Consider the following 13,454-nt stretch of genomic DNA (forward strand, 5'->3'; position numbering starts at 1 on the left):
TTGAATCATTCATGTTGAGTATCTCTGATTTGATTATTGATAAGATTGTCTCTTTGATCATTTTTCTTGTTGCGAGTTATTATAACTGCACAGGTTCTTTGACTAGTGATTATCACATGACTTGAACCTCGTCACTACTTCACCGAGGTTAGTCTCAATACTTACTTAGTACATTTTTTCCCTTACTCATACTATACTTTTGGATATTTTATGCAGATCCGGGCACTAGCAATAGCGGATCTCAGAAGTGAGCATTGTTGCTGATAGAGAGGATTCAAGGTAGTGTTGTATGATCGCCCGCAAACACTTGGATCCCCCTTCCCCTATCTTCATACTGTTACGTATATATTGAGAAAGTATAGTATTATTGAGGCATCTCCTTGTATTCAGTTTTAGAGCACAAGACGTACTACATGGTTTTGGAAATTTGAAGTTATGATATCTTTGTATTAGCTATTGTTGAAGCTTTGGATCTGCTATTTATATTATTTAAGTCATATAATTTATTTTCGTTGGTTCGAATCTATATTACATGTTGGTTTTAGTGGAATTTTGAGTCGTGATAAACTGTACATTTTTGTTAAACCTAATTTAAATATACTTATATTTTGGCATATATATAGACAACAGGTGCACTAACACTAGTGCTATTTTTAATTTACGCGCTTTACTTAACATTAAAATACAAGGTTTCAATTTTTCGGTCCTCTACTCAGGCTAACTTCTCTTTGCTACTCTAAGCTTAAGTTTAGAAATGCAAAATGACATTCATATATCTAGAGCTTTGTGTACCAACATTCTTTACAATTATTATTTTTATTTTTGATAAGGTTCCAATTTTATTGGAATATCAAAAAGAACTATTTCCCTCTTCTTCTTTTTCCAGCTGTTTTACTAACCTCATTTTATTCTTTCAATAGGCTAAGAACCATAAGAAAATCCCTTATGTAATCTTAATTATCCAACTTTATTCCAAGAAATTCATAACCAGCGACTGCTGTTCTGTTACTAATCAGACTTCCCCCTAAATTTGCATACAATTCATAACAAGCAAAGGTCAAACATATAAACGTTATACAACAAAAGATTTGGTAAAGTGGAAGCCACAAAGAACTAGCTTGTACTCCTTCCGTGTCCTAACAGTTACATACTTAAACAACTTCACTTGACAATTATTTTTATGAGATATATAATATTTTATGTTACATTTAATAAACAATTCTGTTTCCACTTTCTTTTCACTTCATTTATATATATATATCATAAACCCATCCGTGTTTGTAAGGAGAACTACGCTACTTTGCAATAACTTGACATTAACTCAGTAAAAATTTGTTCGAAACTCAACTATTATAATGCAATTTGATGTTAATTCTATAATTAGTTCTTTGGAGATATCGTAAAAATTGAACAAGGGGGAGATTAGCATGGTCCCCATGCATGGATAACAACGTAGACAAATTCAGATATAGTCCAAATTCATAATTGGATGTTAACTCAATAAAAAGTAATGGAAATTAACATTTTGGAGACACAAATTAAGCTCGGACGGAGCTGGAGTCAATAAGTAAACTAACACTAAAGGCGTAGAAATAATTAAATTACGTCAAGGCTTGACTTGTAATTGGCTTCCTACACCTCCCTCTATATAAGCAAACAGCTCTTATGTTAAAGTAATCACCCCTCCGATCCTCCAGCTATTGCTAAAAAATATGGCTACTAATCCTATCACCTTGTGTCATTGGTTATTTCCCATCTTAATTCTCTTACTTCCATCAACAACGACCGATCAGTCAGACACTTATATCGTCCATATGGACGCATCAGCCATGCCAAAAGCCTTTTCAAGCCCCCATACGTGGTACTTCGCTACTCTAGCTTCTGTATTAGACAGTACCAGCGTTTCTTCGTCTAAACTCGTCTATACTTACACCAATGCCATGCATGGGTTTAGTGCTACTCTTTCCCCTTCCGAGCACGATACGATAAAAAATCTTCCGGGCTATGTTTCTTCAATGAAGGACATGGCTGTTACAATTCAGACTAGCCGCACATCGCACTTTCTTGGACTCAACTCGATGTCTGGTGCATGGCCAAAGTCACACTATGGCAAAGATGTTATTATTGGTGTAGTTGATACAGGGGTTTGGCCAGAGAGCAAAAGCTACGATGATGAGGGCATGAATGATATTCCATCAAGGTGGAAAGGATTGTGTGAAGGTGGCACTCACTTTAATACTTCTTTGTGCAACAAGAAACTCATTGGAGTGCGTTACTTCAACAAAGGCCTACTTGCTAGCGGGAAAAGTCTTGCTATGACAGTGAATTCTGCCCGTGATACAGATGGACATGGAACTCACACTTCCTCTACTGCTGCGGGAAGTCCTGTAGAGGGTGCCTCTTACTTTGGCTATGCCCCTGGCACTGCTATAGGCATAGCACCAAAGGCTCATGTGGCCATCTACAAGGCACTCTGGGATGGAGATGGTTCCTTTTCAGATATTCTAGCCGCAATGGATCGGGCAATTGCGGATGGTGTGGATGTCCTGTCCATTTCATTAGGCTCGGTTCTTCCAGTTCCACTATATGAAGATCCTATTTCTGTTGCTTCATTTGCTGCGATGGAGAAAGGCATATTTGTCTCCACTGCTGCAGGAAATGAAGGGCCTTTCTATCAATCTTTGCGCAATGAGGCACCTTGGTTTCTAACTGTTGCTGCTAGCACAGTTGACCGTGATGTTATCAGGAAATTAACTCTTGGTAATGGAGTTTCAGTCACTGGTTTATCTCTCTACCCTGGGAATTCTTCAAGGGAAATTTCTGTTATCCTTGTCAAGACTTGCTTAGATACGAAGGAATTGCAAAATGTTACAGACAAATTTGTGGTCTGCAATGACAGAGTGGCAGCAACTGTGTACCAAGTTGCAAATGTGAGATATTCGAAAGCTGCTGGTGGTATCTTCATAACAAATGACATTCAATACCTCAAAACAGATTTCCCAGCTATTTTTTTGAATTTCCAAGATGGTGATCAAGTTTTGAAGTACATCCAAAAGCGAGGATTGGACTTCCAGGCACACTAATTGGTGTCGGAACAGCGCCAGCGGTCGCGCATTTTAGCTCGAGGGGGCCATCAAAAAGGTGCCCTTCATCCTCAAACCTGACTTGATCGCTCCTGGTTACTTAAGACTAGCTTCATGGTCTCCAATATCACCAGTGAGTCCAGGGACTGAACTTTACAATATCTTCAACCTTGCTTCTGGTACATCAATGGCATGCCCACATGCTGCTGGTGTAGCTGCGCTTCTGAAAAGGGTACACCGTGAATGGGCCCTGCTGCGGTCCGATCGGCCATGATGACCACAGCAGATGAGCTGGATAACACAAAGAACCCAATTCAAGACGTTGGCCAACAGAATGCTGCTGCCACTCCTCTTGCTATGGATGCTGGCCATATCAATCCTAATAAGGCACTAGATCCTGGTCTCATCTATGATACGACACCAGAAGATTACGTTAATCTTCTTTGTGCTCTTAATTTCACATCCAAACAGATAAAAACCATCACTAGGTCCTCATCTTATACTTGCTCCAACCCATTATTGGACCTAAACTATCCATCTTTCATTGCTTATTTCAATTGGAGTAGCAGCGAGTTGGATCCTACAAGGATACAAGAATTCAAGAGGACAGTGACTAATCTAGGAGATGGTGTGTCAGAATATACAGCCAAGCTTACTGCAATGCCTGGATTTAAAGTTAGTGTTGTTCCTGAAAAATTGGTTTTCAAAGAGAAGTATGAGAAGCAAAGCTACAAGCTGAGGGTAGAATGTCCAAAACTAATGAATGATTTTCTGGTTCATGGTTCTTTAAGCTGGGTAGAAAAGGGAGAGAAACATGTGGTTAGGAGCCCCATTGTCGCCACAAATCTTAAGTTTGATCCTTTGTCAGGATAGCATTGATTACTGCATATTCACTAAGCATGTCTTTTGAGAACGTGTTATGTACTTCTCATCTGTGTGTGTAAGTATAATTCTATGATTCACAATATTGTTGCCCTGTCAGTTCGAAAATGAATTTTCAGATTAATGGATTTAAAGTTTATCTATGACGATTACTTTCGTTTATTATTCAATCTAACTAGTAGTTGATAGATTATGAATTTAGAGCATAGAAAAAGATATTTCTATTAGATGTGAGGCGAATATTTATCCAAGACGAGGCACCTATGCCCCTTGAGTATCTCTTGTTAATAAAGAAATTATCATTCAATCATGTTGAATGTAATAAAACATAAGCATGTCTTTTCAGTTTGTATCACCAGAAAAATTACATCTCTCTGAAATTATTTCAATTGAAGAGAAAACTAATGTGAATGAGTAGCCCATAATTAGGAGAAAAAAACTGCTAGTTTTGATCTGGATCAATGAAGCAGCAAAATAGACTTTGACCCCTCCAATTAATGGGCCGAACTAAACACACTGTCATCCCCTTTAATTAAATTTAACGACTCTAAGATCAGCATTAGGATTTTAGCAATGATTGATATCTACTGTTTAGGTTGATGGCAGCGGAGAGGAAAGCAGAGTGTTAAAGAAAACTATATTGATCTCTTAATTCACCTTAGACCTACAAATTCTAGAAGTTAACTCAAGACTTCAGTTCTCTTCTCCTCTCTTCTATATATGTAAAAGACTCGAGTTCGTCAACTGCATGATGCAACAGTATCCCATCACAAGCTCGGATTTTAAAGTATGATATCTCATAAATTCATCATTTATAACTGGAGGTAAGTTTTATCAGTTTTTCCTTCCTCACTGTAATGGAAAAGAATTGACAGACTACTAGACAGGCTATGTGTGTATCTTATATGCTAGTTAATTTGCTTTTATCTAATCCCTGAGTGGGATGGCCTCAAGATTTTGAGTATACATGTGGAACATAATTATTTAAAAGGAATAAGTTTTCTTGAATTATGTAATAATGTTCCATAGACATTTAAAGAGTTAAGCCGGTCAAGCTCAGCTCGGCAAGATGTACTGCAAGACCAGGCACTGGTGGAAAATATTGCTGGTAATATTCCAGCACCTGCTGCAGTTAAGAATGACTGCCTATTTGGATGTCATATTCCACAGCTATGTTTTCTCTGAGCACAACTTGGAAGTGCTAAGAGATAGAAGATCTGCTTTGCCTGTACATAAAATGTATATGGACGTGAGGATTTGCACTTAACCGGAAAATTTTTGGAAGTTATAATCCCCAATTATGAAAGAAGCTCTTAACTTCACATCCAAACAGGCAAAAGCCATCTCTAGGTCCTCCTCATAATCTTGCTCCAACCCATCGTTAGACCTAAACCATCCATCTTTCATTGGCTATTTCAACAGGAATACTAACGAGTCAGGTCCCAGGAGAATACAAGAATTTCAGAGAACAGTCACTAACGTAGGAGATGGTGTGTCAGAATATACATCCAAGGTAACTCCAACGCCTGGACTTAAAGTTAGTGGTGTCCCTGAAAAGTTGGTTTTCAAAGAAAAGTATGAAAACTGAAAAGCAAAAATCCAAAACTAGTGAATGATTTTTGGTTTCATGGTTCTTTAAGCTCGGTGGAAAAGGGAGGTAAACATGTGGTTAGGAGTCCCATTGTTGTCACAAGTCTAAAGTTTGATCCTTTGACAGGACAGAACTGATAATTCAATGATATTCCCTAACTTGGCTTCTAAGCGCATTGGATATCATATACACAATTACGAGTTAAAATTACATCATTATTACCCTGTCAGCTGGTATATATGCTAACTTCCTGATTTATGGATAAAAGATTTCTACGACCGATTAATTGAGTTTCACAATCCAACTCATCAAAGCACCTACTTAATCAATTATGAAAGAAGTACATAGGGAATTTCTAGTTTCTGTAGCACGTATCTCCAATCACAAGAAAATAAATCTGAGTGGAAATACAACATTTAAGCAGAACCTGTTAAAAAACATCGATCCAAAAACTCTCTCATGCTCTCGGCGCATGGTAGCTAAACCAACGCCGCGGTGGTCGTCAGGACGGGAGAAGGAAAACGAGGGTGTCGCCCCAGCCAAAGAAGCTACTGATTGTCTCCTTCGGAAGATCAATTGGAACTAGTATACAACAATCTGCACCATCTAAATTGCAATTGGAGAACAACACACCAGCACAATCGAGTGAGCAGAAGAATTCTAAGGAGCTCAGATCTACTTCGTCTGCGATAGGAGCGGCAAAGAAACTTCATCTTGTAACTGAACAAGGATCTAAAGGTAAGAAGCGAGCTGAAATCAATAAGGAGCAAACAAATGAGAACATGAAGGATAAACCCAATAATATAGAAGCCATGAGTGGAGCAGAGCAAGTGAGTACGAAACAGCAAGCTATGGAAGTAATTGAGAAACCAAGAGCAAAAATTGAGAGTCAAAATGACAATGGAACAGTGATTAGGACTGAGGCACTACCTGCAAAGACAAATCAGCCAACTCAACCATGGGTGAACCTATTTGCATTGCAAGCAGATGAAAATGGTATGGCTTTATCCTACATCCCTCCTGCAGTTGTTAATGGTCAAATGGTAATTCAATTCGACAAAGATGAAGTTGAAGCTGAAATGGAAAAATGGAGAAGAGCCCTAATTGCTTATGTAATAGGAGATATGCCAGGGTATAACTCTATGAGGAGAGAAATTGATTTTAATTGGAGCAATATAGCTTTGTTCATGCATGATGAAGGCTACTATATCATTAAATCCCGGCAGTGGAAGATATGCAAGAGATCCTCTATTCAGGGCCCTATACTATTAACAATAGACTCATTATCCTAAAGCCTTGGACAGCGGATTTTAATTTCAATGAAGAATTTCCGACAAATACCATGAACTGCTGGGGGCATAAATCTTTGAGCATGACTGCGCTAGGAATTCCAATGTGTGCTTATGAGTACACAGCAAAGCAGAAAAGAGTGTCCTATGCAATAATACTGATAGAAATTAATGTTACAACGACTTTACCTGATGAATTTACGGTAATGGATCCAAATGGAAGAACATTTCAACATGCCATCTTGTATGATTGGAAACAATTATTCTGTGAAAAATGCCAAGTAATTGGCCAGCTGGAAAAAAAGGAAAAGGAACTTCAGTAGGAACAAGCAAGAAGAAGGAGAGGTCCAAAGAGAATAGTGCAACAATGGGTGTCAAGGAATGCAGGAATTAGTGAGCACGCAGGCCCTAGTCAAATGCAAGAGCAACAATCTGTCCAACAGGCATGGATGGCAAACCGTGCGGCTACGAGGCAAACCTGCGTAAACCCGCAAGGATTTCGACCCGCCCCGCCCCGCACCATCCCGCATAGCATTTTCACCCACGTCCACCCTGCCCCGCATAACCTTTTTCTTCATTTTTTTAGTTTTTTTTCTTTTGAGATTTTGGATGGAATTTTCAGTTTAATAAAAATAGATGCAAGATCTTTTGTTGATCATGTACTGAATTAGTCAATTAGAAAAAAAATTAATTTTTGTTGTTCATTGTAAAAACCGCAAATCTCCCTTTTAATGTATTATTATTCATTGTAAAGTAGTATATTACATTATTACTGTTTCTATTGATATTAACTCTCTATATTATTCTACCCTTTTTCCACCTCTTTATTTTATCATTCACGATATATTAATTTTTGCTCTAATCTGATCACGAAATTGCAAGCAAGTATTGTACTCGGTGTCTATACACATTGAATAATGAAAAAAAGCCGTTTAAAAAATATAAAACTCAAGAAGAACCAATGGTTTCATACACTTCTTTCATTTACTGAATGTGGTGTTAAAAAATTAATATTGTAATCATTGGCTGAAAAAAGTTTCGAAATGTTTTCACTAATGAACTCCATTTCTCTAAGATAATTTGAAATACAAAATTTGGTTGAGAATTTTGAATAGCTTTTACTATTTTGATTAGAAAGTTTACCACATTTTTAGAGCCCGTTTGGATTGGCTTGTTTTAAGTGCTTTTAAGCTAAAATAGTTTTTAAGTCATTTTGTAGTGTTTGGATAAAGTAAAAGAGTGTTTTTAAGCACTTGTTTTTAAGCTAAAATGACAAAAACAAGCCAAAAGCTAAAAGTTAGAATTACTAACTTATGACTTAAAAGCTATTTTGGCTTATAAGTTATTTGAAACAAGCCCATCCAAACGGGCTCTTAATCTTATATCTAGTTTTTGTATTGCTGGATAATTTGCAGAATAGGCCAACCAAAAAAGTTGCTTAAACCCGCGTAAACCGGCATAGACCCATAACCCACTCCGCCCCGCTCCGCATCTGTTTTTTTTTTTTTTTTTTAAATTACCTCAACCCACCCCGCACTGCATAGCTTTAAACTCCCACTGCACCACACTCGCACCACCCCATTTTCCATCAGACAGATGGCCAAGGTCAGCTGCAACAAGGCATTGATCCTTCACATAAACAACAACAAAGGGTGCTACCATTAAATACAAGTCCACAAAGTTCCACAAATATGATAAGTAGCGGAAAGAAGTGCAAGCAAGCCCAAAACTGAATGATAGCAACTTCAATGTGCTCAGTTCAGTGAAAACCAAAAACACTTTTGGAATATTGCGTGGTAGGATGGGTGGATCTCAAGCAATACCTTCTGATGGAGGGAGTGTGATTATCATGCCTCAATAACTTGGCTATTTTGGAATGGGAGGGGAGAAAATAAGAGATATAAACAAAAGTAACTGAGACACTATTTTTCAGAACAAAAAAAAAATAACTCTAGTTGGATTGATTGAAACAAGAGTTAAAAAGCATAAAGCTGGGAAAATTACTAGGGAGATCACCATTGGATGGGGACTACTGACTAATTATCAAATTGCTAGCAATTGCAGGATTTGGATTATGTGGGACACAAGAAGATATATAGTAGACAAGATTAAGGAGACCTCTCAAATGATTCATCGTCAGGTTAAAGGCATGAATGATGGAATTGATTGTATGTTATCTATCATCTATGGTTTCAATAAGGAAACCTCTCAAATGATTCATTGTCAGGTTAAAGGCATGAATGGTGGAATTGACTGTATGTTATCTATCATCTATGGATACAATACATGTGAACAAAGAAAAGACCTTTGGGAGGCTTTGAAAGAAGTGGCGCAAGGAGTATCTGTACCTTGGCTTATTTGTGAAGATTTCGATGAATCTTGACCAGATTGGACATCAGTTTTTGAAGTATAATCTTTTTCTCATACTTTGAAGGAAATGATAAAAGACATAAGTTAAAGAAAGATCAGTGGTCATATAATATTCCACTAGTCCGGATATTCTCATCTTTCCAGAGTCAAATGTGCGTGATTTGCTGATAATTAGAATATTTGTCGTTTCAGTTAGGTATTTAACAGTATTGTCAAACATAATTTTGGTCAATGGGATTTTTTTTCCTACTTTTTCTAGGTTGTGATAATAAAATCGATGGCAAAAGGCAAATCACAACAGGAACTTTGAGCTATGCAGAATCTACTGTCTTTTTTTACCCTGCAAATAGAAGGCGATCTCATAGGATTTTAGGACTCATCGGTAAAAATCTCTATGTAATAAAAGGAAAGGCGGAGCCATCATATTAAGTGTACGTAGTTTATTATTTAATTAGATAATTTGTCCGCGCTTCGCACAGTCATAATAAACCTTTTTAAATTTATGAAATATATCATTTAGTTTTAACAGCGGATATCGAAGACATAAAGTCTTTAGCAGAATGATAAAGGCATCTTCGTTGAACCAATTGAACATCCATTTGAAACGGTAACAAAAATTTTGACTTTGAGAATTAACTAAGTCACTATTATATCATATTAGGAAGTACACGCTGAAGAATCAAGTATAGCGTAAATGATACCTTAGTGATTTAGACGGTCTGCTAATCGGTTTGATCTTTCAACATATTTGTAATAAAAGTGACAATTGGAGGGGTAATGCAGTTAAAATGAATATAAGAGCAGCAAAATTCACCCTTTTGCCATATGAGTTCAATGTTTAGTGTAAATGGAAATCATGAAAATTGTATATTCTTTCCGGGAATGTTAACTGATGAATAATATACAGTCACTGATCAAAAAAGAATGATACGTATTTGCTTGGATTATGAGATGATTATAACTTTTCTCGCAACACCTTCCTCACTTTAGTACTAACTTGATAATTTAGAGTTTGTTTCAATGGTAATATATGTATTTTCTTCCAACAAAAGTTACAAGACTTCACCGTTTCTTATCACACATTTTGTAAACTATTTATAGTCTCCGTAATTGTTACTGCATGATTATTTCCCAATTCGCCAGTGTCTCACGGTTTGTTATTGCTTTGGAGGGATATTATTTGATTGTTCAGTTGTAGCCTGCATAAAAATAATACTTATTTCGTTACTAAGTTGCAGTAATTATGTTACGAAATATCAAGCAAGATTAATAAGACATGGAGACGGTAAGAGGAAGAGTTCTCGATCAACAAATCTAATTTAGGGAAAACCTTGTTAATATATTAAAGGTTTACCTATTGTACTTGATTACATTAATTATCAAGTATGAGGTATCATACTCGATCGAGGGCTTTCCCCCTTGAAATCCTTTAAACTTTTGGGTTCAACTCTCATTATATGGAAGCAATATAAGTCTGAATTCCAACTCATTAGACCAGGCATCAATCAAATGATCCTTGAACTTATACATGAAATGGAAATAGTAATAACTTTTCTCACTCGCTACGAACAGAGCAAAGAGTTATTCAAACGACAAGGTCTAAAAGTATGTTGGAGGAAACTAACATAAAACCTATGAGATCTATAATAATAAAGAAAGCTTACATAATATTAAATTGATAGACTAAGAATAGAGATATCAACACCGTCCCCGCTACTGTCAAAATAAACTCGAAACACCAAGTGAGGAAACACACATAGAGATGAGAATAAAATCATGTACAGAGCAAATCCAGAAGAGATAAATAATTTAAAAAATGGTTAGTTATTTGATGATAATGAAATGTTTTGAGAAATAGATTGAAAAGTGTATTTTGCTACATTTCTATCAAGGCTTTTGTACTGCTGTTGAAGATCATAAGAAACCTATGTCTTTTCCCACTTTAAGTATCCAATCTATTATCTTTGAAACCCATATTGGATCCTTTTTTACCTACCCCCTCCCCTCTCCCTCCCCGCCACTTCATTTTCTTCATCCAACTTTTCTATAATTAGTCACTCTTTGGATTATTGCCTGAAGAAGAAAAGCGGAAATATGTATCATTAAGATAGCTACTATTAGTCACAAGTTTATGTTAGTGTATAAGCGATACATATTCGGGCAGTAGACACGATAATTAAATAAAAGTAAATGCTGATACAAAAATTAACTAAGAAGGAAAAGAGGTGAAGGAAGACATTACCAAGTAATGATAATAGTGGTTGATCTTTTACTTTGGAAAAAAAAATTCTCTTCTCTTTTGTGATTGAAGCACCAACAAAGTGAAGCCAAGTGATGAAAAGCTTGATTTTTTTGTTACTAACACATACTGAAATCAGAATCAAAAATTATTTTCCCAATTAAAAGAAAATCAAGAGAGCAAAAAAATGAAGAACATCGAATTTAAAGCAAAAATTTTGGGTCCGTAAAATCTGAAATATACACCTCCAGTTTTTGATATTTTTTAAAAAAGGAAAAAAATTTACCAGCCCTTTTTGTCGCTTAAGTTACCAACTTGGATGGCAACTATTGGACTTCAATTTAGATCACCACATGTGATACAATTTTGATATTGGTGTGATGGATTTCCAGTGGTTGGTTTTTTCCCATGGAAGAGAAGAGAGAGTAGAATCAAAAACAGTGTATTTTAGAAACTGTCGGGAACAATCATAAGTGGAAACGTTTGGGTTTCCCAAATAATTAACCGCTGACTTTTACAAACATAAAAGGGAAAAAATAGTAGGAAGTACTAAAAAATTGAGAGGAAAGAAAAAGGCAATCCCCGTGCATTGAGAAATGCCACGTAACCGGCCGTAGACCTATGAATTATACATATATTAGTGTATTTGTTTGCGCTTCGCGCGATTATAAGAAAAAAGTCAAAATAAGGTCATATAATTCATAATTCTACATAAAGAAAAATCAATCTTTAACATACATCCTACATGAAATTCTTTGATAGAGGAATATTTCTCAAAGTTCCAGACTAAACTTGATTTTCCATTTGAATTAGTATGCGTGAACATGACCAAGAAAAGAGGAAATAAAAAAAATAACTATAAAAAAAAGTAATGGGAATATATCAGAAATGTAAATAGAGCAAGTTACATATTTGGCGGATTAGCCAAAAATAATTAAGCTCGCTAGCAAAATATATAAAAAAAGATACACCAATTATGTATAAATATTTATATTACATTAATATATAAAAAATATATATTTTTCGACTATTATCTATATACCGGCTATCTTGTATAATTTTCCATGCAAATATGAGTTGATGTCCGCTTTTTTCTTGTCCCTCTTAAGATTCTCCGTAGAACAGTATTTGGTTTCCTACGGGAAAAGCACAGTCGGAAAATCAAAGAGAAATATTCATAGCCGCTTCCAAAAATAATAGTCAACAAAATATATATCTTTTTATATATGCGTGTATCATATAAAAATGCACATATTTTATATACTTTTGGCTAGTGAATGCAAGTAATTTTGGCCGACGATCAATTTTATATTTTGCCCAAAATCAATATACAATCAAACACGGAACTTTGTTCCGATCCTTCGGATATTTCTCATATCCTATGACTTGGATCTCAAGAACAGTAAACACGAACTCCTAGAGTAATATGGATTCTTAATGACTATCTCATGTGTTATATAATATACCTCTATCTGAAATTTATTTATCAAATACACCTATTAAAATCTGTCATGTAACTATTATGATCACTGTGTATTTTGGCTATTTTTTTTTGTAACCGAATATTTGTTGAGTGAAATGTAAAACACTTTTTTGATGCATTCATACTAAACCTTACTTCTAAGTGGCAATATATAAGTCATAAATTAGAGATTTCTTTCATATATCCAATACTCGCACCTAGTCGGCGACGATAATATTTTCCTTGTTCCTTCTTTAGACCATATTGTCGAACAAATAAAGAACATGGCAAAGACTATGGTTTCTTTCACCTTTGCATATTAATAAGAGTAGCTACCTAATATTCAACGAACTCTGTAGAAACTAATGCTGGCGAAAATTCCAAAGAAACGGTTTATAAAGACTGGCAAAATTCTAAAAATTAAATAAAACAAACTAAGGAGATAATAAAATAACAGTCAAGAAAAAGTCACAGGGAAACTCATCAAAGGACAATGAAGATACCATTGAGCATCGTTTTCATGAGTCACAACTACTGA

The 13,454-nt window shown here is 35.8% G+C and overlaps 1 long non-coding RNA gene and 1 pseudogene across 1 annotated transcript; one reads left to right on the plus strand and one right to left on the minus strand.

Moving 5' to 3' along the window:
• Nucleotides 1,713–3,956, plus strand: LOC109234908 (annotated as a pseudogene).
• Nucleotides 5,843–7,369, minus strand: LOC109235075. The gene is made up of 3 exons (XR_002069313.1): nt 7,035–7,369; nt 6,487–6,576; nt 5,843–6,306 (listed from the first exon to the last, which is right to left on the minus strand). It is a non-coding gene; the product is annotated as an uncharacterized LOC109235075 (long non-coding RNA).

Source organism: Nicotiana attenuata, chromosome 11, assembly GCF_001879085.1.
Source record: "Nicotiana attenuata strain UT chromosome 11, NIATTr2, whole genome shotgun sequence".
NCBI lineage: Eukaryota > Viridiplantae > Streptophyta > Magnoliopsida > Solanales > Solanaceae > Nicotiana > Nicotiana attenuata.